This window comes from Spea bombifrons, chromosome 3, assembly GCF_027358695.1.
Source record: "Spea bombifrons isolate aSpeBom1 chromosome 3, aSpeBom1.2.pri, whole genome shotgun sequence".
NCBI classification, from domain to species: domain Eukaryota; kingdom Metazoa; phylum Chordata; class Amphibia; order Anura; family Pelobatidae; genus Spea; species Spea bombifrons.
The window spans coordinates 79,971,297-79,998,904 of record NC_071089.1 but is presented as its reverse complement, the minus strand read 5'-3'; the positions used below and the strand labels follow the sequence as shown (position 1 = coordinate 79,998,904).

At 39.2% G+C, this 27,608-nt stretch overlaps 1 protein-coding gene across 1 annotated transcript in view; it reads left to right on the top strand.

Annotated features, from left to right (window-relative positions):
• DLGAP2 (DLG associated protein 2) overlaps positions 1 to 27,608 on the top strand; it is a 355,391-nt gene that overhangs the window by 21,924 nt on the left and 305,859 nt on the right. The window lies entirely within an intron of this gene.

The following is a 27,608-nucleotide window of genomic DNA, read 5'->3' as shown; positions in this document are numbered from 1 at the left end:
ATTGGTATATATGTGTGGATTGGTATATATGTGTGGATTGGTGTATGTGTGGATTGGTATATATGTGTGGATTGGTATATATGTGTGGATTGGTATATATGTGTGGATTGGTGTATGTGTGGATTGGTATATATGTGTGGATTGGTATATATGTGTGGATTGGTATATATGTGTGGATTGGTGTATATGTGTGGATTGGTGTATATGTGTGGATTGGTATATATGTGTGGATTGGTATATATGTGTGGATTGGTATATATGTGTGGATTGGTGTATGTGTGGATTGGTGTATGTGTGGATTGGTATATATGTGGGGATTGGTATATATGTGTGGATTGGTATATATGTGTGAATTGGTATACGTGTGGATTGGCATACGTGTGGATTGGCATACGTGTGGATTGGCATACGTGTGGATTGGCATACGTGTGTGGATTGGTATACGTGTGGATTGGTATATATGTGTGGATTGGTATAGGTGTGGATTGGTATACGTGTGGATTGGTATATATGTGTGGATTGGTATATATGTGTGGATTGGTATATATGTGTGGATTGGTAAGTGTGTGAGAGTGATGGGTGTTATGCTGTACCATTTCCAATGTCTTTTTCATGATCTAATTATGCTCTAAAAGTACATCATAACTCCCATCACTCTATACTGTTCCATACAGTGGCAGAGCTGGGAGGCAGAGGCCTTGCACCCCCACCGCAGGACTCCTGAAAGGTAAGTGAACTTCAAAGAGGGAGAGGGTAGATAGTTAGGAGGGGGTAGATAGGGAAAAGGGCGTGAGACGGGGGAAAGAGGGTAGATAGGGAGAAGGGAGTGAGAAGGGGTAGATAGGGGAGAAGGGAGTGAGAAGGGGTAGATGGGGCAGAAGGGAGTGAGAAGGGGTAGATAGGGCAATCATACTCCTATCATGCCAAGTCTGCGAGTACATCCTGGAATCTGGGTATGCCTGTGCATGATAGGAATGTGATTGCTGTTAACAATCATATATATATACATATAATATTGTTTTTTAATTGTTTTGTCCTATTTTGGTGTGTTACTTACTTTAAATAAAAGTGTTAGATTTTTTTATGGTGTAGGGAGGTCATATTCGGTTTCGGACAGGTAAATGCTGCATTTTCGGTTTCAGTCCTGAATTTGTTTCGGTGCATCCCTACTACTAAGCCAGACAATGAAGTGGTAGGCCTACACCACATCAATGTTTGGCGTAGTATATAGTGATTGGTGTTATGCTGCACTATTGTCAATGTCTGGCTCAATGTATAGTGATAGGGATTACGCTGTACCACTGTCAATGTGTGCCTCAGTATATAGTGATAGGTGTTATGCTGTACCACCGTCATTGTCTGCCTCAGTATATAGTGGTAGGTGTTATGCTGTACCACCGTCATTGTCTGCCTCAGTATATAGTGGTAGGTGTTATGCTGTACCACCGTCAATTTCTGCCTCAGTATATAGTGATAAGTATTATGCTGTACCACCGTCAATGTCTGCCTCAGTATATAATGATAACAGTGAGAAGAGGCAGAGGTGGTAGATAGTGATACAGGGGGATAGATAGTGAGAAAGGGGAGTTTTGTTACAAGTTTTTATTCCTTTCTTTTTTTGGGATGGGGGGGCACCAGAGGAGTAGTCCGCACAGGGCGCCAGAACACCTAAGGCCGGCTCTGCCTTAGAGTGGCGGACCCGGTTGCAGTTGCGGCGGGCTTAAGGGGCTCTGCCTTAATGCGGCCATATTTTAAGGTACTAGCCTGGAGCTGCAGCTCCATCAGCCCCTAAGTCAATCCTGCCCTGCCACAGGCGCGGTCGCAGTTGCTGCTTGCTCTGGCAACAAGGTAAGTAGGGTGAGGGAGGGGGCTGCAGTGAGAAGGGGCAGAGGGGGGTTAGGTAGTGAGAAAGGGGGAGAGGGGATAGATAGAGGCGGTACATATTGATAAGTGGGGAAGGGGGTTACATAGTGAAAAGGGGGAACATAGTGAGAAGGGGCAGATAAGATGATGAGAGGGGGTAGTGTGAATGCGTATGAGAATGAATGAATAAATGTGTGGATGAATTGTGTGAATGCGTATGACAATTAATGAATTCATGTGTGGATGAATTGCTTGAATGATTTGTGAGACTGCATTAATGAATGTGTTAATGATTTGTGTGAATGATTAAATGCAAAGATGGTACATGAAGGGTGGGCTTTAACAATAAATAAATAAATAAATAAATATGGGCTGCTCAGGCTTAAATGCCCGGGCCTATTTTTTGTCCCAGTCCGGGCCTGAAAGTAACCCAAAGATTGGAAGCTGTTTGGAGTGCTGGGATTCTTTTCTGGGTTTGTACACTTCAAGAGGGTTTATGCTGTCCCTTTTTACTGCTAGCACCCAGCTTCCTGGGAGTTGAGTGCTGAACCATTTTTTTTCTTTTTTAATGAGACAAAAATGAGGACTTGAGGGCATCACTTGACTGTGCTGGATGTCCCTAAATGTTAAGTATATAAAGATATTTTTACCACAAGTCACACAGTTTTAGTACCAAGAGTGTGAACAGTGATTTTTCATAGTCCACCCTCCTGGTACCCGTAAAGTGCTTGGATGGAACTTGGAGTTGGGGGATAGGAGGTAGGGTATTTATTATTATCTTTTTAATTGCTATATTTTTATTTAAATACTATGTCCCCCCAACTAAATGAGCGGTGTGGTGGTTATACATGGCTCCTATGCTTCCAAGGGTATTTTTACATTTCTTAATTTATCCTACTGAGTAAGGAACGTGTATAGATGAGCTCATCAGCCCCACTTGGATAAAAGGGAGAACCCTGGGGAACCACAGCTATTTGTTGTTGAAATACAAACATGTGGAAATTTATGTTAGAAGACCCTACCAACATTTGCCCTTTTTTTGTCTAGAATGATGCGTAATGTAATTTGATAACTGCTAAATCACAAAACTTGGCAAAAAGAGGCTCAGCGTTAAACAGCAATTGAGGTGTTCTGCTTGTTCTCAAGCTAGCAGAACGGATCTGGGTTTGTATCATTGTCAGTTTGCAGAAGAATGCTATGCTCTTCTTGGTGATTTAAGTTTATTTTTGTTTAAAAAAAGCCTGCTATTCTGCAAAAAACTATAAATCAGCCTCATCCATTGTGTCATTTGAACTTGCAATGAAGCATGGCACAAAACAATATTGCACTCCTGGCTCACCACGATTTCTGTGCTTTTAATGTTATACAATGCCCACCATATCGTGATAGAAATACTTACCTATGTCGTCAGAAAGGCTAGAACAAAATTGCTCTAACCCAATATACAATGCTGCATAGCGCCTGTGCAGAATAAACACTACATAGCTTTTCCTATCCAGGACAACTGGATAGATAAGTAGATAATGTAAAACTCACCATATTACCCTGCCACTAAATATATCACAATGTTGCTATTTAATACTCCGATCCATTTGTATTCATTATTAATATGGATAATAACATAGTGGCAATGATATTTGGGAATGGATTAAATAACCTCCCTTCTGATTTGTAAATATGACAAAAAAATTACAAAACCAATAAAATACATATGTGGAGTGATGGGGTGTGAGGATGTCTGTAAAGTGAATTAGCAGTTCCCCTAAACACTGTAACTGAACTGTCATTGCTAAGCTAAAAAATATCAGGCACAGATAAATACAAATAAAGCAATTTATTATTTTAACACTATATACAAAATAATATTGTATCAAAGGCAGTTCTGTGTCTAGTCTCTAGAGAGCTTCAGCTGAACATCTTGGCTGTCCAGTCATTGCTGATATTAATTATTAAAGTCAACGGGGCTTATTTCAGCCTGTGATAAGTTTATGATAACGTGGGCTTCTTGTGAAACTAGTACACTGGGAGAACCAGTATTTTGCTATCTAAATTCATGATTATTTTATTATTGAATAGTGTATTCCTTTAGTTTGAGAGCTTTCTCCTGTTTGGCATACCTTTAACAATTGCTTTCATGCCTGAATGTTCCAGAGCCTCTACAGAATTGCCAAAGACTAAACTTTTAAGGCATACTATCGATTGGCTTTTAGCTGTGTTACTTAAGTGGATTCGATAACCCTTGGCTTAAACATTGATTCTTATATGAATCAATTTACTTTAGTACACAAGCTAAACTCCACCATAACAGCAAAGTTTATACTCAAAAAACCGCTAGTAACAGTATCTGTCTCCGCTGCTTTACCATAAGTCAGATGTACTCAAGATTTAATTTATTTGGGGAGTTATGACTCCATTAAGGGATTTACCACTTTAACAATTATTCTCAATATGGATTCTCAATAAAGTTTTTAAGTGCGTTATGACACAATGCCTTTTTTTATTTCATACCTCAATGCTTTTGGCATCCCTAACGTATGTTTCTTAATTTCATTGTATTGATTACTATAAGACTATAAATCAGTGTGAGATTTGTCTATAATTTCTCAGTTTTATTTAGGAAATTAAATCCACTGAGCCACCAATGCCTACTAAATATATATTTTTGCTGAACTAATTAAAACGATAGAAGCAGCTTTTTTTGTGCACTAAAGAACGAGAAAACCCTGTCCGTAAATTAGCTGATAATTTACAATTTTGTCCTGTTCATGTTTACTCTGGGATTGCTTTAGTATTTCATGTGACACAATTAAAGGAAACTCATAGGGTGCTAGTGTTGCTATGGCAACGACAAAAAAATCTTCTTAAAAGTTCCTGTGTTGTTTTATGTAACTAAACCTTCTAAATAAAAAAATAAAATCACAGATCTACAAAGGTAGCTATGCTAAGAATGCTACATAGCAGCGTAGCTTTTAAAAAATATCATGATAAACTGGATACAACATATTTAACACTTTTTGCAGTAAGACAGAAATAGAGCACTTTGCAGCATTTTGTCCTTTCCAGCGCAGGCTGACGGAAGTTCAAGGACAACGTGCAGTCTTCGCATTATTGCTCCATTTACTTTATGCTTCTTTAATCTGAAAGCTTTACTGGAAAACAGACTTCAGTGAACTCTTAGGCTGTAATTAAGAGGTGCTCTATCACATGCTTTCCAATCCACTTCATACATTATTCTAATATGGTGTTATTATGAGTTCCTATTTTCAGTTAGAAACAAGCAACTTAGCTTGGTTCAGGGTGCAGTCTGTGTTTGCAATTTTACTCGTTGTGACCACCTCCTTGCCATTGGAATTCTAGCCTGTAAGGGATAAAATGCCAGAACATGGAAAAGGGAGACACTTAAAGCTGGCATTAACAGTGTTTCCCAAAAAGTATCAGATGCTGGGGGTGAGGGGACTTTTTTCCTGACATCTTCTGACACACAAATCCAGTTTTGGAGGGCAACAAAAAGGTCCACAACATTATGTGTTGAGGAAAAAGTTTCAGCCGTTTGTATTAATTTGAGTTGAAACATTGATTCAAAAACAAATTTAAACATGTTCATTTGTTATTGCCATCCGCAGACACTTTAGTGGATTAGAGGAATTGCAGGGTTTCAACTAACTAACAATAAGTGGCAGTGCCTAGCACTAGAGTCTAGTCATAATGAATTTTTTGTTCTGGTGGTTGTAAATTCAACTGCACAGAAATAGCCCTCAATAGCAAGAATGTAAATTGGAAAGACATTTTGAATTATAATCCCCTTGCTTATCTGCCCTTAAGGTTGCCACCTTTGGTTAAGTAAAAGATTGACATCACAGAGGTGATATCACATGTGTTCTGTCAAAAAATGCAAAATATTTATAAAATTTCCTTTAACTATGGCTATAATAGGTACAAATATGTTTAAAAATTGATATGAATTACCTGAGCTTCAAATGCAAAATCTTTCAAATTACCCTGCAATTAATTATTTTCCATAATTATCTGAAATCAATTTAATTCAGATTATCCTGGGTATGTTTAAACAGCAAATTTAAAAATATACATTAAATAAACTAAAATGATAAAGCTGCATAAAATCAGTCTCCTGCAGAGTTTGGGTTGCTGTGCATTTATTAAATCTTTTAAACCCCAACCACACATGCCTGACACACACACTACCAAGTAAACCTGCTCTGGTTCTATACACAAACACCCACATACTTACTCTAACCTCATTAACGCACACATACATACACACACACACGCTCCTCCTCTCCCATGGCCCACTATCCCTTGGCTTACACCCTCTCCATACATTGACACACACCACGTTAACAGCAAATACTAACACACACACACTTATGCTACAAACTACACATACTCTCTGAAATCATACGCTGACTCTAAAAACATACTCACATGCTAAAACCATACGCTCACAAACGGGCTTACACCATAAGCTGACATAAATGCCAACACCATACACTAACATACATACTCTACCAGCTCATGTTCACAGACACAAACTCTAAAACCATATACATACATAAATATACACAAACACATTCTCTGTCTTTCTCGAGAAAAGGGTACTAAACCCTTATTCACCTCCTACCCTTACTCACTATCTTGGACACACAAGCACTCCAAAAAGCAAGCAGCTGTTTGAGTTGTGCTTTTCATTCAGGTTTACCTAACTTCACTTTAGTTTCTTTTCCTCTAATTACACCCTAGCCCAAGATTTGTTAAGCGGAATGTTCAGCATATAAAGCATCCCATATGGGAGGAAGGGATATAAGCAGAGTGTTAATATAACCTTTTAAAATTCCTCCTTGAGACAGAAATATCCTGCTTCATTGAACTCTAATCTAAATCTACATGCCACATTCATTTTGATTTATTAAAATGTCCCCAAAAAGGTTTTACTCTGAATAATATATATATATATATATATATATATATATATATATATATATATTTATTCTTCATAAAATGAGTTAGGTCTACTTCCTCCATAATCTCCAATCTCATTACCTGGCATCCTCGCAATGTTGCAGCCAAAATCATATCCAGCAGAACACTTAGGACAGACATTTTACTAAGCAGATTTATATTGTTTCTCTAATTTGCCTGATTTCTGACCTAGGCTTTCCCATTGTTAATTAAATATTTACATAATGGCTTAAAGTCTACATGAACGACTATTATGACTTCACATGCTGTTTTCTACCGTTGCATGGTCAAGCTAACTTCTTGGCATTGCTTCTGTACTTCCTTTCCTCTCATGTCCCTTCTCTCATACTTGACACCCTAATGAGCTCTTCCACTTTTAAATTCCTCTCTACTACCTCCTCTTTGGTCTCACATAGCATACTTACTCCCCTACTTAGAATGATGGACACACCCTGTAGCTCAATTTTTATTAACGCCCTTATCTTCAGGTCTCGCCACCTGTTACTTTGGTATCTTACTTTCCACCATATGTCTTTCTATTCCTCTTAATAAACTCTTCATAAAACCGTTGGGTAAGAATTTAAAGAGAAAGATCAAGACAGCTGTCAATTGGGCCAGAGTCCACAATGGCCCTCTGTGTGATCTTATTTGTCCACTGTAGGGAGACAGGAAAGGACAGCTGAGGAGCCATGCCACCCAAGAGTAATGGTACCAGAGGAGCTTACCTCGAGAGGACAACTCAGGGAATGTCCACACTACATGGCCAGCACCCCATAGGTTCTTCAGTATGGGTTCTTCAGTAGTGGGTGATGGTGTTACCTGGATGGTTGGTTGAACTGGGTTACTTGGTGAATAACATTGTCCAGTCACCCAGGTACTTCAACATGGGCTGGTTCATCTTTTAGGGTTTCAGTTAGACCCAGACAAACTGATGGAGCAGAGCTTATTTATTCCATATAGTTTCCACTGCAAACCTCATGAAACCGTTATTTATTCCTGGACTGGATTATGGCCTTGTTTCAGGGTATTGATGCTGGACTCTGCTGTAGAAACCTTGTGTAAATTCTTATGACGCATCCATTGCTTGACAAAAAGAAATCCGTAAATCAAAAGCAGGATGATTGGTATATAGGAGATGATGTGCCTATGTTATTGGACCCCCAGACAGCGAGGAAATTGTGGTCCAGACCTTGGTTGGACTGGGATCGTAAGGCAGGAAGTGGAGTCGCTTAGATGTAGGCAGATCACAAAGCCAGATAGCAAAAGTCAACACAAAGTCCACAGGGTCAAGGTAGGCAGCACTGATGCACAATGGATTAACAAGCCAAGATTGTAGGGCAGGATACAGAGGGATAATCCAGGAAGCAAGGTCAAAAGCCAGGAAGTCAAGTGGGATCAGCGAGCTGTAGCAAGTAACACAAGAGGAACGGTGATACTCAAGAATAAAGTTGGTGAGGAAATATACTCGGCATATTCTGCCTTGTGGAGAGTTCTTTGACACATGTATCTAAGCATTGCTTAAGCATCTTTGCTTTTAAAATGTAAACTCTCACCACACTTATCATGACCTAATACATGCGGTAATTTACTTGACAGGTCAAGTTGTACAAACATCTGAATTCACGTATACCTTGTTGTAAATAATAAGAGAGACCATTGTTTTCTCCCTTTGTTAGCTGTGATTTACTTTTTATGGGCAAACCTACTGGTAATGTATACAATCTTTATTTAAACTTTTTTTAAGTATGGAATAGGTTGAAAAAAATACCTGTGCATGCACTACTATTACTCTTCTTTACGGCTCCTGTCATTTCCAAAACATGCTGTAACTGGTAAGGTCCTTACCTCTGGCTGCTCAACCATCTTTGTCCTCTAGGTGGCATTAACGAGTTCTGTCTCATGCCATGCTATACCTTAGATGTCTACTGAAACGTATCTCAGTATTTAGTCCTCATATGCTTCAGGCGCCTTTTATGGGACCTTGGTAATTATTATTATTATTTATTGTTTAATATATAGCGCCATCAAATTCCGTAGCGCTCTACAATGGGTAATTCTGCACGATTTCCTCTATCCAGACACTGAAGTTATTTGTGGCATTTCTCACCTAGATGACTAGATGTAAACTAGATGTAAAATTCTCCATATTGCCTGTATAGTGACCCTTTTAGTGTTCTTTTGGGTATTACTTTTGCTTATTGATTTGTCAGTGCTCTCACCAGTTACTTTTTCTGTGTTTGAAGACTGTCAGCCCCCCCGCTTTTGGCTTGATTTCTGGTACTCTCTTGCCCTAGCTTTTGAGCTTGTCACTAGGATTATACTTGTATTCTGCTTGTCCTGACCCTTTTCACAGATCTTGGTTTTTGAGTAGGGCTTCCCTTATTTCTTTCAGCAGCGATTCAACCCCTGGTACATGACTATTATAGGAGAAATACCTGCACCCTGAAGACCACAGGGTTTCCTTGGTTGTCTGAGACCATGGGACCATCTATAACCTTGAAGGTTGTTACAGTAACTTTTGTACCACTTTAGGTTTGTACACAACATGAAATCTGATCACAACTACAGTTCACTCTGCTGCTACTTGTAATAAAGTACATGACAAATGTAGTATTTATGATGCAGTTTCAAGTTTGTTGTTCTCGTTTGACTTCAACATTGACGTGTCTCAATATCATATTTTAGGAAAACACTATTTTTCTTATGTTTCCTTTAAGTTGTGCATTTTTTTAGGTCAGAAAGGTCTGGGTTCCACACATTTAACCCACACCTTTTAATCTAAATCATAACTTAGTAATTTTGATATTTTATCTGATAATTGAATCTTACTCCATTTTGGAGATAACTCTAGTGTGTTTATTTCATCATATGAGTCAACTAATCCATTTTATACTGTTTTTTATTTTTTTTTTTTTTGAAAAGTAACTAGATGAGAGTGAAGGTGTTCTGAAGGTACAATGGGCAATACAGCATTTTTTAATTGAGCTAGCATTATCTGGGTATTCTACCCTAATTATGGAATAATTAAATAAACGTAACTTGATAGGAAGTGTAAATTTATCTCAAGTTTGGTTTCAGAGAATTAGTATAAAACCATAAAAAATACATAGCACCTTAAATGTTCTTCTCACATACAGAATCCCATACATACAGAACATTCTAGCCTGTACAGAATTGTACAGAAGGCGCGGTTGTACTACAGTAAAGTATAATCTAGTTTTAGGGACAATCTCCTCTCACTTAAAAAACGTATTTAGATACCAAAAAGGAAGCGTAACGTGTGCATATATGTGTATGTGTGTACATAGAAACACGCGCGCACACACAAAAAAGTCAATGTAGAGCTCTATTGCTCTGCTTAGCAAATGGTCCTCAGAAGTCCCTACTAGCTTTGAACCTAAGTAAACATAAAATGTAATTGTTATCATAAAATCGCTTCTGGCAAATAGGCAATACATTTATGAATACACTTTCCTTCCGCCTACATGGTTTTGGATAGGGTAAATAGAAGGCTTTATAAAAGCCAGAAAAGCAGATATTTTTCATAATTAATAAATACCTAAACAATGTGTGATTATGTGACTTATGATCACAGAACATCTGCTAATACATGCCTAGTAAGTGGCAGAGGGGTCTATTAACTCACTTATACCAACAGTAAATAGCAATATGTTTGCTGAACCAAAACTACAATACACATCAATGCTGTTGACCTAGATGTTGCATGAGGTTTGTGGCTGATATAACCTTACCTTGGAGGAGCAAGTCAGGAATGCAACATGGAACCCAGCTCGGGCTACCCTGTATGGCCTGAGAAACCCAGTTTATAACCTATGGCAGGGATGGTGGTACCATATATACGCTGATTAAGCTTCTGCTTAGGTCCCCCATTATTTTAGGGAGATCTTTAGGGGATGAAGCAGGAAGACATGAATTCTATTATGAAAAATACATTTGTGATCTTAATTATCTCTTTTATTCAGAATGTTTCTGTTCATTACTCTTGTTAAATATGGGTGTTTTTACTTATGGTCTCTAAAAACCTAGAGTTGCGCTTCCCTAGAACCTACAAAGTTTCACTAAACCTGTCTCTGACGGCTAGCTGACTGAGCAACTAATTCACAGCAACAATCTTGTATGAATGTATGTAACATGTTTACATACTGTATGTGCCATGGATGCTCAATTGAAAATGGGTGCAATGTTCCACTCATTCCACCACAAAATACATAATCAAAGGAGAAAATGCAAACTCCAGACCTCAGTGTTGTTCTCCATTGGGTTTTGTGAGGTGGCCAACACTTGGATTCCCACATGGTGTCACTACAATTGCACAATTCTTCCAGTCATGTTACCTCAACTGGTACAAAAAAGGACAGCATTGCTGTCTCTGTTGGTAATAAAAGGATGAAATCATAAGCTTATATAAAATGACTAACTGTCTGGCATTACACCGTGTCTATCATTAACACACACAAGCAGCAGCGTTCCATTTCCAAGACATTTAACCATACATTTTTATCGAACATTTTTATCGAATGCACTATGAATTGTTGCATTTATTAAACTGTTTACATTTTCAGTTTGTATAAACCAATTACCTTTGACTTGTGCACATTTCAGTAGCCAATTTAGTGAGAATTGGTCATCACAGAGATATCGTTTTAACTAGTATTCCTATGAATGAACATTTTAAATGCATGAAGATTAAGAAATCTTTGTATAAAAATTTATCGAATTAGCAATAATGACAATTTTGTTTAAACGTATTACAACTCTGTTTTGATGCTGTCATCATTCCCTCCTCAAAAATCATCATCTCATTGATTTATCCTTTGTTTTTTTTCCCTTTCCCAACATCACGCGGGTTCTGGTAATCTCAGAAATTAGGCTAGGTTTCCACTTGGTATTTTTTTGCTAAAAACGCCCATAAAAACGCCAATTCAGCCACACAGCGTTTTTTTAGTGAAAAAAAAAGTGCTCATGACTTACCTTATTGGGCGTTGATACGGCACACGTCTCTTGTTTTGGTTTGTTTTCTTCTGTTTTGTTTGCATTTTATCCGATAACATGTCGACTCCGTTATTTCATGCACTCTGGTGTACTTGTATGATTGACAATTGTTTTAACATGGTCATCTCTCCAAAGGTATACTGCGTATTCTGATGGGTCTATCCCTCTCCTTGCGCCTGTGCGGGTCTGTGTACTCATGATCCTTGGTCTGATGTCTCCAGCTCATTTTTTTTACAGTGCGTGTACTTTGTACTTTTTACTTACCTGACTGTTTCATGCCTTTTATTGTATATGCACGTTGTTCCTTTTGATGTCATGACAATTTGAACTTTTTAATAAACGGAGTAATGAGAAAAAAAAAACAAAAAAAAACGCTGCAGCCAGATGTTAGCTGTTCTTCAATAGGAAATCGCACAATGCCATATCCACTTGGCGTTTTTCTGTTTGAGGTTTTTTCAGTCCTCTTTGGCGTTTTTCTGCTTTTTTGGGCTCTCTGGCAGTTTTTCAAAATCGCAGCATGTTGACACTCTGGCGTTTTTTGCAAGGAAATCTTGGCGTTTTTCTCCAATAGAAGTCTATGGGAGAGAAAAAAAGCCATGAAAAAGCCATGTGGGTTTATTGCCTTGGCGTTTTTTATGGCGTTTTTTCCACAGTTACAATGCAGAGGATGGACCCAGTATCTGTGTGTCCTACGAGAAATAGGCTGGAAACAAACAGTTTCACACAAAACAAAGTTCATATTGAATTTTACACCATTGGGAACAAACATGCCATTACAAACAAACATAGGCGACTGGATCCTGCGTGCCAAAAGCAACAGCAAACAATTTGCACCATCATTTGGGGCCAATCTTCCTAGAGGAGCAGACATTCGGAATAAAGCATGCCTTACAAACCACAGAAAAGAGACAAAAGGGTCCGCCGGGGCGGTTAAGTAGAACTCTACCAAGGAAATGACATCAGGAGGGGGCAGATACTTGCCATTTATCCTAATCCCTTTTAGCTGGGTGAAACTTCTAACTTGTAAAGGCTGGAAAAACTGCCTAAGGTCAAAAAAAGCAATTTCCACAGAAAGGCTAAAACGCCAGAAAAAACTCCAGAAAAAACGCCAAAACGCAGGTAAATGCAGTGGCAGTTTTCTTGGCGTTTTTCCTGGCGTTTTTCCTGAAGAAAATAACGCAGGACAAAAACCCAAGTGGAAACCTAGCCTTATGGGGATATAAATATCATAATCTTATATAGTTATCTTTCCTTATTGTATTCCTTAACAACATGTAATAGCTTCTGAGAACCCCAAAAAGTATGGGGTTATGAAGAACCATATGTGATGCGAAGAGACATTGGAAGTGTTGCTATCGATTGTCTTTTTGAACATGGTAAGACTGGGCTTACTTTTGTTTCTTGCACCCACGCCCTGAACCATACAAAAACAAAAAAGGGTTATTTATTTTTTTCTGCAACATGTGCCAGCCAAAGGGCTTTGGCAAATGAGAGAAATGGCAAATGTTGGTCGCTCGTACAGACTTTTAGGCTCCTGGTGCTGTAACTTACCCGGCACATCCCACTGGTCTTCCTGTTCTATCAGTTAAATGTCCGTACAAGCGACCAATAAAGTCGTTCGTACGGACATTTAGCTGATTGAACAGGGAGACCAGTGCGATGTGCCGGGTAAGTCACAGCATTGGGGATTTAAAAGTCTGCACGTGCGACTCTGTTGGTTGCTCGTGCAGACTTTTAAAACCCCAATGCTGCAACTTACCCGGCACATCCCACTGGTCTCCCTCCCTGTTCAATTAATTAAATGTCCGTACGAGCGAACAATAAAGTCGTTCATACGGACATTTAACTAATTGAACAGGGAGGGAGACCAGTGGCATCGGCAGGGTAAGTTGCAGCATTGAGGTTTTAAAACCCCAATTCTGCAACTTGCCCTGCAGATGCCACTGGTCTTTAACTAATTGAACAGGGAGGGAGACCAGTGGCATCTGCAGGGTAAGTTGCAGCATTGGGGTTTTAAAACCCCCAATGCTGCAACTTACCCTGCCGATGCTACTGGTCTCCCTCCCTGTTCAATTAGGGGTTAACTTTGTTTTTTAAAGGGTTAAGGGGCCGTGCAAGTGAGCCTATTGGTCGCTTGCACGGCCCTTTAACCTATGGATTTCCGCTCCCGTTAACCCCTTCGATGCTGTGTTAGATAACGCAGCATCGAAGGGGTTAACGGGAGCGGAAATCCATAGGTTCCCTGTCAGGGCTTACAAAGACCGTGCGAGTGAGCCTATTGGTCACCTGCAGGGTCTTCCTCTGGCATCAACCAATTGGTTGATGCCAGAGGAGGTCCCTGTAGCCGACCAATAGGCTCATTCGCACTGCCCTGTAACACGTGACGGCGAACCTGCGGATTTCCACTTCCGGGAACTGCCGCGAAGCTGCGAAGACAAGGTAAGTTAGAAGGGGGGGGGGAATGGTAGACGAAGACAAAGACAATCACGAAGATCTTCGTTGTGTGTGTCTTCGTCTTCGCCTACGTTTTACCGCCACCGTCTTCTCTTCGGCGTGTCTTCGGAACGAACACGAAAACGCACTCTTCTTGTTCGTTTCCATGTTCGCCCGAAGACGAATGCACAAGTCTACTTACTAGTGTGTCAAAACATACATGGTGCACTCCATGCGCCATTTATGATACACACTCAGAGGAAGACCATATCTGGAGGCTCCGAGGCATATCAAACATTCAGCTTTCCTTAACTCTGGATTATTGTCTTTTTTTCTCAGAATGGGGACAATATGCTAAATATTTGTGGGAAGATCTGTTATGGAACTGAGTATATGCAGTTGAATGGCAAGTAAATGAAGTCATTTTTCCTAGCTTCTTGGCCTTTATATGTAAGCAGAGTTTTTGCTCTGGATTTTACAGATCGATCAGTTGTTTTTATAGCTCGTATCCTGTGGGGATATGTGCCGAGAACATGACCACTATGTAAACTGGAAATGTAGTTCTAAATTGAGCTTGTTATACCAGGCTAGGGGCACTTCGTCATTCCTATTCTGGCCCTTTATTATACCTTAATCTATGAATTTCTTATCTTGTGCCATATAAAAATAATTAATAATACATAATTATATTTGTCACCTGTGGAACTTGGACATTGCTTATTTGTGTCATAATGTTTGTTTCATATACAGCACTAGCAGGATTTTGTTTATATTTATTTATTTAGACTGTTTTGTTAGCACCTATAGTCTGCTATTATTTTTACCATTGGCATTCATAGTGTCCAACATGTAAACAGGCGCATGAATAATGTTTCCCTTCTAGTAAGGACAAATGCTATGTAGCTTGATGTGATTATTCCCATGTTGAGCATTTAATCTAAATGTAATTTACATCTTACAGCTCTTTTCTTGGTTGTCATGGATACCATACACATAGCTTCAGATTGGGACCGGCTTGTGGGTGTTTTGATCTATTTATTTTTTCATCTTTTTACTCTTCTTATTAATTTACTTGTTGTATTCCATTTTTGCCGTTTGTCTGCTCAGAAAGTGACGTAAATAAAATCATGATCTGAAACACAGGACTTGATGATTTCCCACTGGTTTGTGGCACAGTGTGTGTTCTTTTCCTGAAAAATAACCATCTTCTTTCCTCTTTTTCTTTTTTAGGAACTGGAAAGGCATGTGTGCTCAGATCTACCTTATAATCATATTTAGATGACTTTATTTATACTTTCATTAAAGGGGAACTCCTACCATACATTTACATCTTCTTGTTATTAACCTGTGACAACCTAAAACTCACATAAATAGTAATTTTAGCATTTATTCGCAGGGCCGGCCCGACAATGGAGCAGAGTGGGGCAACCGCTCCAGGCGGCACTTTTGAAGGGGCGGCACTTTGCCACCCCAAGCCCTTTTTTTTTTTTTTTTGTAAAGCGAAAGAGAGAGAAAGGGGCGCCGAGTGGTTTTCGCTTACCAAGCTGTCAGTACCCGCTCGGCGTCCCTCTCTCTCTCCTCTGCGGCGAGTCTCCCTGTTCGGTCTCAGTGCCGGCTTGTAATGCTGAGTGCCGGAAGATTACCTCATTTCCGGCGCTCAGCATTACAAGCCGGCACCGAGACCGAACAGGGAGACTCGCCGCAGGACTGCTGAAATGTAAGTACAATGTGGGGGGTAAGGGTAGATAATAGGGAGGGAGAGGAAGGGTAGATAAGGGGGGGGAAGGAAGGGTAGATAAAGGGGGGGCGGCATTTTAAAATTCGCCCCAGGCGGCATTTTGCCTTGGGCCGGCCCTGTTTATTCGTACTGTATGTTTCACACGAGTACTCGTCTATTTGAGAAGCTAATTCTCATAACTTAGAATCCTCTTGGAGACCATAACATGGCAGCGTGTGATGTACTTATTTAAATATGCAGCAAATAGTGTCACATTTCTTTAAGTAAACCACAGATTTCCTACAATACCCTGACTCCACATACTGCGAATCCGATGGCTTCAACTGACAAAAACTTACTTTGCACACATTGCTTGTTACGCTACTGACAATAGAAACATGGCACATAGTGGGAGTTCTGCTTTAAGCAACTGCTAAATAAGGGGCTGCACAGATATGAACTTTCATCTCACAGGTGGTATAGTTATGGCTGAGAGAAAAAACACTTGATTTGCAAGAATCCTACAACCTTATCAATAGCTTACTTGTGTTGGTTTACATAAATATTTACAAATTCATAGTATGCAATATCTGAAACATTCAACAACAAAACAAAACAGCTCTAAAGTTTTATATAAAAAATATAAAAAAAAAATATAAAAAATATTGAGTACGATCTGATTTATGTGGTGTACTTTTTTTGAAACATATTTTGCTAGTAATTACATTTGTGTGAGAGTAAAATGAAATTTAACATAAATATTTTTGAAAGTGAAGAGCAAATAATTAGATTTTATTGGAACATACATATGTTTATGCAAATGAACTATGGCAGGGCTTGACAAATTTTTTTAAATCTAGGAGCCAGCTAAAAAAGTTAGGAGCCAAGACTTTTTTTTGCCCTACACTCACACTTTGCCCCATCACTCACGCTTTGGCCCAGCACTCATGGTCTCACACTTTGCCCCAGCACTCACACTTTGCCCCAGCACTCACACTTTGCCCCAGCACTTTGCCCACACTAAAAAGCACCAGTGCATATTTTTAATTACCATTAATTAATCCCATTGATTAACTCTGTCCCCAGTTTCCATAGGCATGTTTGTCACTAAATAGCTTCCCATAGTCCCATGTTTAGTGACAAAGATGCCTATGGGAAACTGGGGACAGAGTTTGCCTTTGCCCCCAGTCTCCCATAGGCATCTTTGTCACTAAACATGGGACTATGGGAAACTATTTAGTAACAAAGATGCCTATAGGAAATTGGGGACAGAGTTTGCCTTTGCCCCAGTCTCCCATAGGCATCTTTGTCCCAGCCTCCCACTGCCAAGCACGCCCCCAGTTACTTCCACTTACCTGACCCCGATGTGCACTCTGTTGGATTCATTCCCGCTGCTGCTGCCGGCGGCTCCACCCATCCTCCTCATTAAACGGGGCTGGCACCGCCCACAAAGGTCATTGAGCAGCGCTGGTGCCGCCCGCAAAAGTAATTGAGCGGCGCCGGCTGACTCACTTCTATTTTGAATCGTCAGGGGAGGCGTTTTAAGATGCCGTCCCCGTTGATCTGAAATAGAATTGAGTCAGCTAGCCAGCGCGACTCAGTGACCTTCGTGGGCGGTGACAGCCCCGTTCAGTGAGGAGGGTGGGCGGAGCCGCTGACGCCCGCTGCTGCCGGAAAGGAGGATCCAAGTCCCCTGCAATGCCGTGGGGGATCTGGATCCAAAACTCAATTATAGGTTTGGCTCACAAACACCTAGGCGCCAGGAGAAAATTATCAGTCGCCATGGCGACCTGGCGCCTGGGATTTGTCGAGCCCTGAACTATGGTATAGTTTAATAATGTCTAAACAGATTAGGTGTAGGTTTAGCTATTATTTTGCTCACTCATGAGTCTAGTGTGTGAAAATATGAATTTATTTATGACAGAATCAGATATAAAAAAAAAAATCAAAAGTAATGTACACTTGTATCTGATGTGAGTTTAGTAGTCACATAGGAGTGGCAATAAATGTGAAATATACACTTTTTTCTCTTTGTGGATAGAAGGATCAGAGTTATTTTCACTAAATATGAAATTGCTAAGATAGATGTGAAGATCTAATAATGTGTATTTTCTGTATGCATAATTAAATGTCTGCTCTGTATTGCTGACCTACTGAGATGCTTTTTTTTTATTTCAGCGCTGGTAAAAGCTTAATTCTGTCAGTTTACATAAGAAACTTGTATTTCTAACATCATATTTCCTTGCTGAATTAAAATGCATTTATAATAGTCCCAATGAGGTATTAATATCCACATAAGATAGAACACTTTAAATATTTACCATTGGATTAACAAATCCTGGATGAATAAGATCCCCTCGGAAGCTAATTAGGGTTTTGTTCAGTAGTTTAGTTATTGGGGATCTTGTCAAAGGGTTTGGCAACTCGAGGAAACTGCAAATACACAATCCTTCATAGTGTGAATGGGCTGGTTGGGGATGTCATTGATCTTCATATTTGGGAACTTTCTAATTGAGCTGACCCTGGGACTTGCTAAATCTCACAATGTAATGGCCCATCATGTTGATTCTGTGTAGCAATTTACACTTAATAGTGTAATTTATATATTTCAACAGAGATATTAACCATGACATAATGGTAACAAAATCATTAAATCATCATGTCAATGGAGAGTATGAGTGAGTCAGCTCCAGACTGTGACCCTGAGATTCTGCCTCTTCACCCCAAAATGTGTGCAAAAACCCTGAGACTCAAGGTTAAACCCTGAGGATTCCCAGGGTTCTCCTTTTGAACCAACCCATGGAGCAGCAGTGCTGAGGGCCTGTTTGGCCAACAGGGTGATTGGCTCCTTGTTTCATGTATACCAGGAATAATCTAGCCAGCCCTACCTGGCACTATGTGAAAAATGAATTCCCCCCCTTAGCTACTAAATCATCCAACCAAATTTCACTAGACACACCGAGGCATGATTGCTGCCGATCTTGTTGAATCTAAACATCAATTAAATAGAACTTGTCTTGCCAAGTTAAGTAGGCTAAAGGATCTCAAAAAGAGGCATGTGTTTAACCCCTTCATGACAAAGCCCATATATGTTTTTAATGGGTTTAAGGACAACACATTGTTCTTAAAGAGTTAAAGAAATTTAAACACAGAAAATAAACAAATCATTGACATCTATCAGTCTGGAAAGGGTTACAAAGCCATTTCTAAGTCTCCGAAACTACGATAAGAACCATTATCTACAAATGGGAATTTGGAATAGTGAACCTTCTCATGGGTGCATTAACATCTCACCACAAATGAACCCATACTAATATGTAAAGATCTGCAGACCCCCGATGTAAAACACTCATCGCCAGTTATTGCAAAACAACCTGTTATCGGGTTTAGGGGGCAATTACCCTTTTGACATGGGTGATATAGGTTTTTATTAGCTGTTTACATTTAATAAATGAAAATATCATTTAAAAGCTGCATGTTTACTCACATTGTCTTTGTCTTCCATTAAAATTTGTTGGATGATCTGGAACATTTAAAATAGGAGAAATCAGGAAGCGATAAATACTTTTTCACAGCATTGTAGCACCTAAGAAACTCCAGCTTAGTGGGACAGTGTCCTCTTATTCAGCTGTCTGCTTTCTTTTTGATGTATGTTTATTTAATTATGTGTTGTCTAGTGTGTAAAATACTGCTGTGTAAATCAAACAAAACACACTTAGAGTGTTATTGCCTGTGATTAGAAATATATTTGTATTCCAGGAGAGTTTGACTCAGGATGAAAGAAGCTCCCTGACAGGCCTATTACCTTCATTTACAATGTTTGTTTCAAAGTGTGAATGCTGCTATAAATGATGTTTGCAATTGAGTCTATGAAAAAATAAAATCCCATTACAGACACTAAGCATAGCACTAGTGGAACAAAATGAGGAAACAAAGAAAGTAATTTGCTAAGGTCATGCACATTACTAATGCATATCAATAGAAACCTCATCATTTGAAGAACATTACCTCTCTTTAGAGTCATTCACTTCAGTTAACTACAACCTGGGGCGCCATCAGAAAACTTGGGGCCTAATTCATACTTAAATCTTACGTCCATCTTTTCAACCTGCCTATTGCTCTGCCCATGTTCCATGCCTTGCCCTGACTTATGATCCTCCCATAAGCATACCTTTTAAGAGCAAGGGCAACCTGAGGGTTAGTGGAGCCTGGGTGCAGTATCTCGTTGGTGCCCTCATAACTGATAAGCATAATATGCAAACTCACTGAAACACTGCACACACAAAAACACACACACATTAATTCTCTTCTCCATCTCCCCGGTGCCACTACCTCTAGGCTTACCCCTAACACATCAACACCATACACTGACACACACTCTAATAATAACACCATATGCTGACACCTACCCATATACACATGCTAACACAAAATACTAACAAACACTCATACTAACACCATATACTTACACACTTTAACACCATACAGCAACACACATGCTAAACACTAATACCTTAAAGTAACACACACCATACGGTCATGCACACACATGCTAACACCATACACTGAAACACACACACTCTAACACACACTCCCACTAATTCCATACAGTAGCACAAACAACAAATATGCTCATACATGGTTATGCCAAGCACATTAATAGTAAGGCAGTAAGGCAAATCACCCTCACTCACACATTTCTCATGCTTTATTTGGAGACGCAAACCAAGCATACAAATGTTGCAGACAAATTCCTTGTCACAGGAAATGCTGGCTCATTTGCCCTGTGATAAAGAAAGGGTTCTCATGGTTAAAGTGAACGAGACAGTTTGTTTTTAAGTATAATAGTGCGTTAAACCAAATAACCAATAAATAACATAATGAAAGATGAATTCCACTAGATTTTAGAAACGTCAAATCTAAATTTAATCTAAGTGATCTACTTTTCATTGTGGTTTAGTTTATATTGCAAGAGACATTTGATTCCCAAAACAAACCAACCTAGCAAACCGGTGATAATCTATATAATGTTATCTTCCAGTTTAAATGGTAGCTTGGTCCTAGTTGCAGTTGTAACTATATCACCTAATACCCCTAGAGAACTTTGTGCCAGTTTTGCAATTAAACACAATTGATTAGAACAAAGCTTAGTGAAAATATCAAAATAAACATATTCATAATCTGCCTTAAGGATGTGTGAAGGATCATGGTTCTTTGGATTTCTTTTGGGAAAAGGGAATACATTTTCTTTTTTTTTTCATTTCCATACTATTATTTCCCAGCGGTGTTCTTGCTGGATTGAAAATCCATAGTTGTAAACTTGGATGACAATAATTTCACCATTTGTCAGGACCCTTTGTATACACACAGAAATGATGCATACGATATTCCAGAAGTAAGCAAGAATTTCTCTCTTTCCAGAAAATGTTTGTCTGCTTTTAAAATTAAACCTTGACATAAAGCCACCAACAAATGAAATTAAATAGCAATTTACCATTGCTGTCAATATAATAAGAGGCCAGCTGCTTTTTATGCCACATTAATTTTGGTTCCTCTTTCCTATACCGAGTGTTTAAAAATATATTCAAAAATGACTAGCCAATAAGGAATAGGAGGTAAAAATATGGTGGAAGACACTTTCATTTTTAGTTCACCTTGCTCTCTAGGAGGGTGTCTGTCACCTTTTTTAACTCTATTATCCCAATTTCCTTCTCTAATGGCTACGAGTGACTTTTTTTCCTCTTATCTTTTCTTACTGTTTTTTGCCTAGATTAAAACAACTCTCATTACATCTCATTAAAGGTGCTTTTCAATGTTAACAAAACATTAATTGCATACACTCGTATATTAAGCAATTAAACCTTTTCCAGCAAAGCATCACTGCATGCTTTTCTGTCACACAACAAGCATTCCAAGCCAAATATAAATGAGACAATTGTTTATTTCTTTAGAGAACCATTTCTGGCAAGGACATAGATACTTATTAGTACCAGGAATGAGTTTTAATGCCGTTTAGCTACAAGAGTAGTAAACTCAACATAGTTATTTTAACCGTTTAAAATATTATAATATAAATAATTTTATGCTGAGTTGATTTTTTAGACAGCAAAATAGATATGAATACCAGAGACACAGGGGTTGTCATGTTTGCTGTCACCAAATGAGCAATCACTGCAGAAGTTGAGCACACAGTCCTGGTACACTAAACGTGTAGACATGCAAGCCAAAGCCGGTTCACTGAGCATATAGTCAGACAAGCTAGGTTCCGCGCCCAAATAGATCAACCAGGAGCAGAAAAACTAAGCAAGAGAGTGGTCAAGGAAGCCGAGGGTGAAATATCAGGACAACAGAGTGTCACCAAAAACACAGAATCACTGGACCACACAAGGGTAGTCGAATAAAGCAGTTCCAGATTTTTAAATATCCTGCCATGCGTCACAGAGTGTGCCTCTAGTGTACCCCTGCCGGTTGGGATTGCGCAGCCGGCCAAGCACGGGTGAGTACACGTTGCCTGGGAGCCTTGCCCCAGCGGCCAGCCTGCCTGCTGATAGTGGGTCCCAGTGACGTGACAGGGTTATTAGTAGGTACAGTGCCTACATTTTTCAGGTGTGAAAATGCAACATATTTACAGCATTAGTCCAGCATTATTATTACCTTTTTTTTTACAACTAGATCAAAAAATGTCACAAATTTCATTTTGGATTTGACAGACTGTAACTCTATTAATATGTTTAATCATGATGTGAATATGAAAGCTCAATAAATTGCAAAGTATCCTTTCAGCAATTTCTTTTTGAGAGGCTACGTATTGGATGGCTTTTAGCACAGTAAAGATGGGGAAGCGATGACTTCAGAGCACATGTACAGTATCCTTGTAATTCACAGCAGGGTAATTCTGGTTTCCATGGAATTCAGATGAATTTTCTCAGCTCTTTTTATTTGTAGACTTTAAAATAAGAAGTATGTCTTTTGGAAAAAAAAGAGACGCAGTAGTTAAGCTAAAAGAATATTTTCTATTTAGTTACATGTATAAAAAATATTTAGTTTTAATTTGATATTTCATAGCAGAGGGGCCAGGTAAGGGAGCAGCACAGGCAATGAGAAAGTACATATATTTGGTGTTAATGTTTTCATTTAGTGTTAACATTTGGTTTGTTTCCTAAGCTAAGATGTAAAATATAAATCTTGTTAAGTAAATGAACCGGGGAAAAAAAAAATAATAAAAAAAAAATAATAAAAAAAAATAAAAATATACATATATATATATATACAAACATATATAATGCTCAAGCTCCATCTACTTAAAAGACACCAATCTATGCTTAAAATCGGAATTGGATCTACAGAAACTCTTGGATGGTTCGGATTTTTATTTGGTCTGGTTTATCCTTAACATTTGTGTTACACCTACCAAACAAAAAAATACCATCCACCATTCTGTACCTCCATTAAAACTACACTCACCTGCCATTGTTCCAGACAGGTCATTTTCTTTGGTAGAAGCAAGGTCGTCTGATGAGTACTCATCTTCATATATGGCAGCAATTTCCAAATTGTATTCTAGCTCTTACTGTCTTTGGGTCTTCAATAGTTTCATGCACTTATCATATTTAACTTATCGTCTATCTAAACCTGAGAAGCATTTTACTAGAATATATGCTTATTTTCAAAGTTGCCCTAGCTACACCCAAAGTGATTGCATCAAAATAGAACCAACCTACTGCATGTATGTGGCTAAAATGAAAGAATTCATCCTGATGGACACGTATTAGCTGTCCTGAATATAGGTAGTCAGATATGAGTGCCCTGAAAATGCAACCCCTTACTGTACAATTAACTCTTCTCTATCCCTTATTTTCTTCTTTCTCTTTTTCCTTTTAAACGTATGTGGTATTTTTTTGTCTGCTTTTTTCCTGTATTTGATTACTGTAAATTAAAAAGATTTAAAATTAAAAATAGGGGAATGTTGCACAAATGACTATATACCAACACTTTATTAATATAAACTTGGCAAATGTGTTTGCCGATACTATTGTTACGTTTTAAAACTATACAGTATTTATTAAAGTGTTAATGTCGTGGGTGCATTATCTAAACAAAAGGAATTATTTGGTTCCTTGAAAAAAGCCTGAAAAATCTTGGATTGCCTATTAAAATTACAGCACTGTTTGACTATTAAGTATATTAGCTGCCACTATAGTAATTTATACATTAACTTGCTTGAACAAAATCAATATTTTTTTTACTTTTTAATCGCCATGCTAGATATTTTACGCTGAACTGTAAGTGGTATTATTGGGAACTGAAAGTGATTAAGAACAGCAGCAACTCCACAAAGCAGAAGGCCACTTAAAGTCACAGAGCGGGGTTAGCAAGTGCTGAGGCGTATGGTGCATAACATTTGATAATGAGATAGAATGTATGGTTAAATGTTATGTTACATGTAAGATTTGACATATATGTTCATAACCAGGCCCGGACTGGCCATCGGGCACACCGGGCATTTGCAAAGATGCCACAGGCAAGCTGTTTTGGGGGCAAGCATGCCACAGGCAAGCTGTTTTGGGGGCAGCGACCATCACATAAATCAATACCAAAGTGAAACCGTCCGTGGAAACCCTCCAGATGCGGGTGTCCATGTGGCAGAGCCTGTCCTGGTGTTTGTGTGTCAGTGTGGCTGAGCCTGTCCTGTTGTGTGTGTGTGTGTGTTTGGGTGTCAGTGTGGCAGAGCATGTCCTGATGTGTGTGTTTGAGTGTCGGTGTGGCAGAGCATGTCCTGATGTGTGTGTCTGGGTATCAGTGTGGCAGAGCCTGTCCTGGTGTGTGTGTTTGGGTGTCAGTGTGCAGAGCCTGTCCTGGTGTTTGTGTGTCAGTGTGGCAGAGCATGTCCTGATGTGTGTGTCTGGGTGTCAGTGTGGCAGAGCCTGTCCTGGGGTGTGTGGCCGAAATATGATGTCATATTCCGGCGCTCAGCATGAAACGCCGGCACCGCAACGGAGTCACAGAGAGTGAGGGGCGCTGGGCGGTTGCTGAAAACTTCACGAGCAACCGCTCGGCACCCCTGCCCGGGACTTAAATTAAAGCATCGTTTTTGTTGTTGTTGTTGTTTTAACTTTAACATCCAGAGTGGCAGAGCGAGAAGACGGACGGCTCCCACCGCAGGACTCAACAAGGTAAGTAAGGATAATGAGAAGTAGGGAGAGGGGGTGAGGGGAAGGCAGTGAGAAGGGGCAGAAGGGGGGAGGGCAGTGAGAAGGGGCAGAGGGGGGCAGTGAGAAGGAGCAGGGGAGGCAGTGAGATGGGGCAGAGGGGGAGAAGGCAGTGAGAAGGGGCAGAGGTGGTAGATAGCGATAAAGGGGAGTTTTGTGACAAGATTTTTTTCCTTTCCTTTTTTGGGATGGGGGGCGCCACAGGAGTAGTCCGCACAGGGCACCAGAACACTTAAGGCCGGCTCTGGGTGTGTATATGTATATACATGTGTGTGTAAAGGCAGGGGTGGATGAGGGCAGTGTATGTGTATACAAGTGTATATGGACAGGCTTATCTAAGGGCAGTGTATGTGAATATGTGTGTTTATGGGCAGGTATGTGTAAAAGCAGCATGTAAGGGCATTCGTGTTTAAGGGCAGTGTATGTGTATATGCATGTTAATGGACAGGTATGTGTAAAGGCAGCGTGTAAGGGCACTGTATGTGTATTTATGTGTTTATGGTCAGTGTATGTGGAGAGGCATGTGTAAGGGCAGTGTATGTTTTTATATGCATGTTAATGGGCAGGTATGTTTAAAGGCAGCATGTATGTATATAGTGTATGCGTGTTTATGGGCAGGTGTGTGCAAGGGCAGTGTAAATAAAATAACCTCTGTCAAAAATAACTGTGGGGGCTAGCTAAAGCTCTGCTCACAACAACCAGGCAGTGTGAGAGCCTGTCGCTCTGTCCCTGCACTCATTTGTAAACTATAAAGAAAAGCGTTTGATAACTTTCTCAGGTCTGAAGCAATACTTGAGGAAGAGAGGAACATTTGAAAGCTTGCCTTTTAAGTATTATGTTAATCTGATAAAAATGTATTACTGCATACTGCAATACTCTGGTGCTTTGGCATTATATATATATATATATATATATATATATATATATATATATATATATATATAATTTAGTTTTTCAGTGGCATGCTTTAGTGGTGGAACTTATCAGATATCTACTTTCTGTGTAAGATATTATCTTATGCATTGCTTCTGTTGCATTATGGCCAGTCTATGGAAAATATGAGGTAGTATAAATGAACAAGTATCTAATTAAATTAAATTGGTATAATTAAACCTCCTCATACATGTACACCTTTCACCTTTTCTCCATTTTACACGGTTTCCTATGGTTTATAGATTGTTTTGCTTACTGTCTTTGCTTGGTCTATTCTTAGATTTTAATAGCTGTGATTATACTGCTGACCTAAGCACCACAGCAACTCAGGTGTGCTGAAGTGCACCTAGCCGAAATTTATATGAACATGCTTAAAACATTACGGAAACCGGTGTGTACATTATGCGGCAAACTTATACATTTTAACATGCCATTTATTAGTACATAATTTGTGGTACAAATGTAAGGTTGAAAAGTTGGAACAGTTACAGAATAACACAACCTATACAACGACCCTATTGAATCCTGCTCACAGTGTAACACTTCCTTTATGTTTGAGGGTGAATGTTGTTGCATGCCAACTTTTGGAAAACAACTTGAATACACACTAAAGAGTGAGTTAAAAAAAACTGGAATGCTCTCACCAAAAACACACAATTTAGTGCAAACACCCACCCCAAAAACTATAAATATGTAACAATAATAAAGAAAACAAAACAAAAGGGTAATCCCCCTATTAACTGGGTTGGGTACAGTTTCACCTCTCTGGGTGCATGTTCGAGTAGGGGGTAGTTATATCTTCTTGTGGGGTATAGTTTTCAAGTATACCCCTCACCCTTATCCCCTGCAGAGAGGGATTTGAGTTAAACATTATAAAATTATCATATGAGAGCTATGGCCTGCAAGCCATCCCCTGGGATGTGTGTCAAATAAATCCCACGCCTCTGGGGGAATCTCTATAAAACCTTCACTAGGGTGAATGGTAAACATTATTAAAAACATTTTGGAGAGGAACAGACCTAATCCCCTGCCTCAAATTAGTATACTATGTGAACTTTTTTTAAACAAATAAAAATGAATCCTACAACCAACATTACCCCTCCGCGTTTTGGGTTCCCATGTGGTGGGAAGGTGAGGCTCAATCAAAATCCCCTTGAATGGCACATGGCTAGACAGTAAAATTCACTGTTCAGTTCCTTGCCACTCAACAGTTGCAAACTTGTAGGGAAAGAGATCATAAAATAATAAAAAAATACCTGACAATCAAAGAAACCCATCCATGTTTGAATGTCTACACAGAAATATTTACTATATATTTAAAAAGAAGAAATATAAAAGGCAAGCTACTATTAATATATCTAGTTAAAAAACATACTTGCTTTTCTTTGTAAGGGTTGTAATTTTTATTTTCAAGATCAAAAGGCAACAACCCTTTAGTTTGGACTAGTAAGATTTTGACTAAT